We start from the raw sequence: 8128 nt of genomic DNA on the forward strand, positions 1-8128 counted from the left end.
GGGTGTGAAAATATCAAGTCTGCTGCCATTGTTATCTTCTTAAAAACCACTGATCTGCTCAATCAGCTAGTGGCTAATGGCACAGTGTTAGACGACACTTTCACCCCGGTGTTGCCGCTCGCTGCTCCTGCCCGGAAGGTAACGCTGTCTAACGTCCCTCCGTTCATCCGCACCGGCTCGGGCAGCTGATGTCCGGCATTAAGAGGGTCCCGCTGGGCTGCAAAGCCCCGCAACTGAAACACGTCGTGTCCTTCCGAAGGCAGCTGTATATGATCCTCAATAACATCAATGAGGATCTTAATGTCTCCGAAGTTGGATCTCTCTTGCTGCCACCACCACGAAGATTGCTCTTTAGTAATGTTGGAAAGTCAAAGACAGCAACCGTCAGGGTTCTTGCATATGACGTATTCGTGCTGCACCTCTCTGCAAGGATCCAGGACAGTTTGTCAATGTAAACTCCAGTGCCTGGGAATATTTCCACCTAAAAGACAATGGTAAATAAAAAACAAGTTTATCCCCAAACTATTCTTATATTACGTTAAGTGGAATACATTATCAGTAAGGCTGTGATTTTGTTACAGAAATGTGTTATTAAAGACCACAGTATGTCTCAATTCTAAGTTTATTAATTTACAGACATAATAAAGTCAGTGAATCTGTGACACCCATAATTCAATTACATTCTTATTATCAACTATAACTATGAATATAACTGATAATGTAGCATCATTAGATTGTTTACAACCAATATTTGTTTTCAATATATATATTTTTACCTTGTCTTTGTAATATTGTAGACCAAGAGTGTTATACCTGTTTTGGTGATTCTTTGTCAGATTCAGAACAATTTGCTGTGGGGCTGTCAGAACCACTTGATGGTGACACACTTTTGTCTTCATTGCTGATAAATGTGGCTTTTGTTACAATTTTTTTCAGATTGTCCAAAAGGTCTGGAATCTCTGGAGAAAAAAACCTTAGTATTAAATGATAATCATTTCTAGTAATATATTTAATACAAAGTGAAAACAAAACCATCAATGCCTGCAATTATACTTGAGAGACTTGCTCTATGTTATTGGCAAACTGACCTTTTTGTGGGTCATTAACATTAGCTACAAAAAAAATAAAAAAGATAAAATACAAGAATTACCAGGTCTAATGTAATGCATATAGTCATTAATGTAGGATTATGAAGTTATGTTGAAAAACTTTATTTAATAATCAGTATTATTAAACTATTAGACAGTGCACATTAAGAGTCTGTATTGTGGTTCTAGATTACTTCAGTATGATCAACTATAATACATTACTCTGGAATCTAAATTACTGAAGAATAACATTTATCAAGGTAAGGAATTATTTGCTATAAATAAAAAAACTTACCATCAACCATACGGTTTCGAAGACATTGGTTTTCATTTTTAAGTCTTGTGTTTTCCTTTTCGAGCTGCTTAACTTTTTGCTGTAGCTCAACTTCACTGGACTCTTTAAATGTCTGTAGAATATGACGGGATCTAATTCTTGAAGCTCCATCGGTTTTCTTTCTTATTTTGTGCTGTATTCAGAGAGGAAAAGAGTTTAAAATGAAAATATATATATATATGAATATGATTAAAAAAAAACAATCCTGCAATACATTTATTTAATATTTGCAGTAATTATCTCACCGGTAACTGTGGTTCATCAAGGTCACTATCATCTGAAATTTGAAGTTTTTTGTTTGGTTTAGGTACTCTCTTCATTTTAGGACAGGGCATTTTTGTTAGGTCATTAAGTTTTCTTCTTAGTTCGCCTTCTTTTCCTAAAATAAAAATAAAATAAATAAAACCCTGCATTATGTCCACAGATATTTGGGGATTATATTTATTTGTCATAAAAATACTGTGCTTTGACCATACAAATTAAGATGAACAGCCAACACTGAATCAAAACTGAAGTTAAATTATATCTGGTTTAATTTATTTTGTGATTTGGGGGATTTTATTGTATAGCACAACACACAATAAATCGTTCTTACAAATGCCAGTCAAGTATGACGAGTTTTAGCGCCCTCACCACCACCTACCATGTTATAAGAGTATGTTAGAAGTACAACACATTAATAACTTAAACATTCATTTCAAATATACTGTGATTGTATATATCAAATAGCATGTAAAGACTTTAATGTTTTTTTTTTAAATAAACATTGTTACCAGTCATAATGATCTGCGCTTCATGGACAGGCCATTCACCTTTTGGAGGTTTGTTCGTGTCTCTCCACTCTGCTCTGAAGTTTCAAGTCGTCTCTTCGTCATCATCAGCAATGCTGAATAAATCAAAATTGCGAAAGCAAGCAGTGGGAATCACGCTGTAAGAGTCTTTGTCGACCCCGCTTTCCCACTTCACCAACACGTGCATCACCGCCATACTACCTTCACCTTCTCGTCCGTTTTTTCTGCACCTTTTTCCCCCGACAAGTCACGGCACAAAAAACAGTCCCGCTCTGCATTCTGGTACTTGGCGTTCTTAATAACACCAACAGGGTGTAATCGCATAGACCACTCGAGTATAAAGTACTACATATCCCATCAGTTACAGTTTTTTTTCATCTTCTGAAACTGCAATTTAGCACTTTCAACTGTTTCTTAGTGATTCCTAGAATTACTAACCGGTATTGTAGTCAATGTGTTTATAACCTTTTTTGTTTAACGATTTGTGTGTTATCCTATGGGATCCCATGGTCTTTGATTTGGTCACGGAAGTGATTTGTCTTTGATTTGTTGATCTAGAGTTGAATTTTAATTAGTTTTTCCCTTTTGTATAATTAGTGTAGTGCTACATTTAGTCTTTGTTTTTAAATAAATTTGACAATTTATATCTTTGGAATTGGTGTCTGCGTCCAATTATTACAGAAATTGAGTTCTACAAGACTCCAGGATTCGTGATAAGGTGATACTATGAATTCACTTCTTTAATTGAAATGTATAAGTGTACCTTACGCTACATATATGTATGTATGTATGTATGTATGTCCAATTGCTTTGACAATACAAATGAATTGAATTGAGAGAGAGAGAGAGAGAGAGAGAGACAGACAGACAGACTGACAAACAGAAAAACAGACAGACACAGACACACACACACACAGAGCCAGCCAGCCAGCCAGCTCAGCGATGACATCACGAGCCTCTCTCAGCTGACTGCTATGACATCACAGAGCACGTACATTCCGTTGCTTGCCGTCTGTCAACCACTCAGTCACTGCCAGCCAGACTGGCTGGCTGGCTGGATGGGGGGGCTGCTTGCTGCTGCTGCGTACCTTAGCAAGCTTATTTGCTTGACCGGCCTTCCTACTCCTCTGCCCACATGCCCACCTATGCCCGATCTGCTGTTCACCTGGATCACAGCTCCGCCCCAACAAGGCAGAGCCCCCCAAGAATGGTACAAACTCACCCACGATCCCCTCCACGGAAAGCTTTAGCAAAAGGCAAAAGCGTTATACGTAATGAAGAGGAACCCGAGTCCAAGACGCATCCGACCAGCCATACATATTTGTGTGTATTAAAGATCACATTTTCTTACATTTAGTTTTTCTGTACTTTATTACATCTTATTGTGATTTATAAAAGTATTGTTTCTTTTCCATATGTATGTATGTATGTGTGTGTGTGTGTGTGTGTGTGTGTGTGTCTGTCTCTGTGTGAAAGTTAGTGTGTGTGGGTGTGACAGTGTGTGTGAGTGTCTGTCTGTCTGTCTGTCATGTAACTCGCACATCTGTGAGGGCACCATTTTTGCAGAAGAGATGTACACATTTTGGAGCAACATATGCTGCCATCCAGACATCATCTTTTCCAGTGACGTCCCTGCATTTTCAAACAGATCACATTTTATTACACTTTGTTTATCTGTACTTTATTACATCTTATTGTGATTTATACTTGTAATGTTTCTTTTCCATATATATGTATGTACAGTGGGGGAAAAAAGTAATTGATCCCCTGCTGATTTTGTACGTTTGCCCACTGACAAAGAAATGATCAGTCTATAATTTTAATGGTAGGTGTATTTTAGCAGTGAGAGACAGAATAACAACAAGAAAATCCAGAAAAATGCATTTCAAAAAAGTTATAAATTGATTTGCATGTTAATGAGGGAAATAAGTATTTGACCCATTTTCAATGCCCTGGCTTAGGGAAGGAGGTTCTCACCCATGATTTGATGGTACATGGCCCCGTCCATCGTCCCTTTGATGCGGTGCAGTTGTCCTGTCCCCTTAGCAGAAAAACAGCCCCAAAGCATAATGTTTCCACCTCCATGTTTGATGGTGGGAATGGTGTTCTTGAGGTCATTCCTCCTCCTCCAAACACGGCGAGTTGAGTTGATGGCAAAGAGCTTGATTTTGGTCTCATCTGAGACCACTTTCACCCAGTTCTCCTCTGAATCATTCAGATGTTCATTGGCAAACTTCAGACGGGTCTGTACATGTGCTTTCTTGAGCAGGGGGACCTTGCGGGCGCTGCAGGATTTCAGTCCTTCACGGCATAGTGTGTTACCAATTGTTTTCTTGGTGACTATGGTCCCAGCTACCTTGAGATCATTAACAAGATCCTCCCATGTAGTTCTGGGCTGATTCCTCACCGTTCTCATGATCATTGAAACTCCACGAGGTGAGATCTTGCATGGAGCCCCAGACTGAGGGAGACTGACAGTTATTTTGTGTTTCTTCCATTTGCGAATAATCGCACCAACTGTTGTCACCTTCTCACCAAGCTGCTTGGTGATGGTCTTGTAGCCCATTCCAGCCTTGTGTAGGTCTACAATCTTGTCCCTGACATCCTTGGACAGCTCTTTGGCCATGGTGGAGAGTTTGGAATCTGATTGATTGATTGCTTCTGTGGACAAGTGTCTTTTATACAGGTAACGAGCTGAGATTAGGAGCACTCCCTTTAAGAGAGTGCTCCTAATCTCAGCTCGTTACCTGTATGAAAGACACCTGGGAGCCAGAAATCTTGCTGATTGATAGGGGATCAAATACTTATTTCCCTCATTAACATGCAAATCAATTTATAACTTTTTTGAAATGCGTTTTTCTGGATTTTCTTGTTGTTATTCTGTCTCTCACTGCTAAAATACACCTACCATTGAAATTATAGACTGATCATTTCTTTGTCAGTGGGCAAACGTACAAAATCAGCAGGGGATCAAATACTTTTTTCCCTCACTGTATGTATGTATGTATGTATGTATGTAAGTTTGTGTGTGTGTGTCTGTCTGTGAAAGTGATTGTGTGTGAAAGTGTGTGTGTCTGTCTGTCTGTCTGTGAAAGTGTGTGTGTGTGTGTGTGTGTGTGTGCGTGTGTCTGTCTGTGAAAGTGTGTGTTTGTGTGTGTATGGGTGTGACAGTGTGTATGAGTGTCTGTCATGTAACTCGCACATCTGTGAGGGCACCATTTTTGCAGAAAGAGATGTACACATTTTGGAGCAACATATGCTGCCATCGAGACATCATCTTTTCCAGGGACGTCCCTGCATTTTTCAGCAGGATAACGCCAAACCACATTCTGCCCAGATTACAAGCGCATGGTTGCGTAGGCAGAGAGTGCGGGTGCTAGCATGGCCTGCCTGCAGTCCTGACCTGTCTCCGAATTGAGAATGTGTGGCGCACTATGAAGTGCAAATTAAGACAACGAAGGCCCTGTGCAGTTGCGCAGCTGAGGAAATGCATAATGGATGAATGGGGGGAAATCCCACTTGCTAAACTTAACCAAGTGGTGTCTTCAGTGCCCAAGTGCTTAATAAGTGTTATTAAAAGAAAAGGTGATGTTACATAGTGGTAAACAGTCGACTGTCCCAACTTTCTTGATTTCTTTTCACTGCTAATGAGATGCTGTAGAGTGAGTTAGTTATATTGCTTTCAGGAGCTCTAATCGTATTGATGAGTTCATGCAGCATTTGTAATTGAATTTCAAAAAGAAATCTTTGCTGTCTGGCCTGTGTGTATGAGATGTACTCTGTCAATCTTTGGCTAACAACTGAAACATTGGTAGAACAGAAATGGCAACATAAAAAAGAAAAGTACATTTTAAAAGAGCACATTAAATAGGATGAATATACAGTTTTTTACAATCACTTTGTCACTAATTTCAGAACCTTGATGTCATTTTTCAAAACTCTAGACACAAAACTCAAAACGGTCATCACTTGTAACACAGGCTGTCCAATGTTCAAAACATTGCATTGTGCATTCATATCTTTAAAGAAACCTAGCACTTGCAGACTTGTTGGTTCAAATAACTCATTTATCATGAAATACCATAGTAACATAGTAACACAGAAGATACCGATAGTTTCACTGTGTAGTTGTTCGTACAATCATTAAATATTGTAGTACAAAATATGTGATACATGTTTCATTATGGTACTACACATAAATACATCACTGTAAAAGGACTAGTAGAGAGAATACTACAGACACAGTGGAATCATTGAACAAAATCTGAAATGTATTGATGCAATACAATCAAATCACACCATAGGTTTCTTTGAATCCATGCAAAAATAATTAGCTACAAAAACGAACAAAACTACAGTAAAATGTCAACTGCAGTGTTCCTCACCTGGCTTAGTGTAAAAAGCAAAACAAAGGATTGATTACTGTACTTCTAAATTTCCATCAGCCCTGTGTTCAGGTTCAGGTTCTCACAACCATTTTTCACAAGAGGCATCTTGAAACTGAACATACCTGAACATACTCAGTCATCAGCTGCTTCACTCTGCATTTCTTTCAAAAGGCACACTATACTCTGTGCTACACATTGGTATGCAGTATACAGTCATTTGACAATTGAGAGTAGCCTAATGTTTAGTGCATGCTGAAGACTTGCCGCTTCTCAGTACGGACATTTCTGATGATTGAGGCCACAGTTGATCCTGAGTTGATTCTGAGGTTTGATTGAATCATTGTAGCTGCCTCAGTCATGGTCATGCCATGATTTACAACATGTTCTACAACTATTTCTCGGATTTCACTGGACACTATTTGCTGTTGCTGCCGCTGTCTGGTCCGTGGCCTTGTCCTCTACCACGTTCCCCCAACACCTCTCAAATGAGGCCCATGGCTGCCTCTCTGGTGAGGCCTAAGCCCTCCTCTATGACGAGGCCCACGACCACCTCTCAGAAGGGGTGCATGTCCCCTTCCATTCCTTTGACCACCACGTCTTCCTCCTCCCACTGCTTGACCTCTATTGTGACCTGGATGACCTGCCGGCTCCATGTTATCACTGTGTTGCTCGGGTGGATAGCACTCATTTCACTCGATACTCGTACCACAATGTGAAATCAATCATCAATAACCAGTTGGCAGTATTGGAAAAGCAATTACAAGGGCCTGCATACATACAGTAATGTCATATCTGATGTGGAAGAAGAATCATCTTCAACCAGGTTGGAGCGTTAGTTGCAAAGCCTTTAATACACGCAGCGTGGAGAGGAACAGTGACTCAAGAAGATCCCAAAGTCGCTCTGCCTTCATTTTAACAGTCAGAGCTTTTATTCACAAAAATCAAAGAGCTGGTTATAATCAGAAAGTCATTACTATGTTATCTTAAAAGTTAGCTAAGCAGAATTTATATCATTATAGGACAGAGTTCATAGATCAACACATGGATTAGGGAGCAGGCACTTCAATCATACTGTTTGACATTGTCTCCAAGATTCTCATCGTAAATAACAAGCAGAAATCAAACTACCTTCTGGCCTGACCTTCTAGCTTGACCTTATCTTTCTTAAGTATACAAGAGAGAAAAACAGGTATTAGAGAAAGAATTTCTAACTTTCCTTACACACTGAAAACATGGTGTGGAAAAGTGCTACATGATGATGAATGATGATGAAATATTACATCCATAGATAATGTAGTCCAACTGGTTCATGCTCCTCGGTTATTGGTGTCAATGGATCTCATTATCCTGAAACTTTCATGATCGAAACATGGAATACTGTTCGTCAGTTTCCATAAAACTATGAATTAAGAGTAATGCAACAGTCACTTATCATTTTGAGCAGCTGTATCAATTGATAGTTAGATCTTTGTAATGAAATGAATAGACAGTGATCTCAGATGTAATGTGTGAATTGCATTTTGAAAT

At 39.2% G+C, this 8128-nt stretch overlaps 1 non-coding gene across 1 annotated transcript; it reads right to left on the reverse strand.

Annotated features, from left to right (window-relative positions):
* Positions 1-3392: 3392 nt before the first annotated feature.
* Positions 3393-3507, reverse strand: LOC136736101 (U5 spliceosomal RNA). The gene has a single exon (XR_010811541.1). It is a non-coding gene; the product is annotated as a U5 spliceosomal RNA (small nuclear RNA).
* Between the last annotated feature and the right edge of the window lie 4621 nt (positions 3508-8128).

This window comes from Amia ocellicauda, unplaced genomic scaffold (assembly GCF_036373705.1).
Source record: "Amia ocellicauda isolate fAmiCal2 unplaced genomic scaffold, fAmiCal2.hap1 HAP1_SCAFFOLD_46, whole genome shotgun sequence".
NCBI lineage: Eukaryota > Metazoa > Chordata > Actinopteri > Amiiformes > Amiidae > Amia > Amia ocellicauda.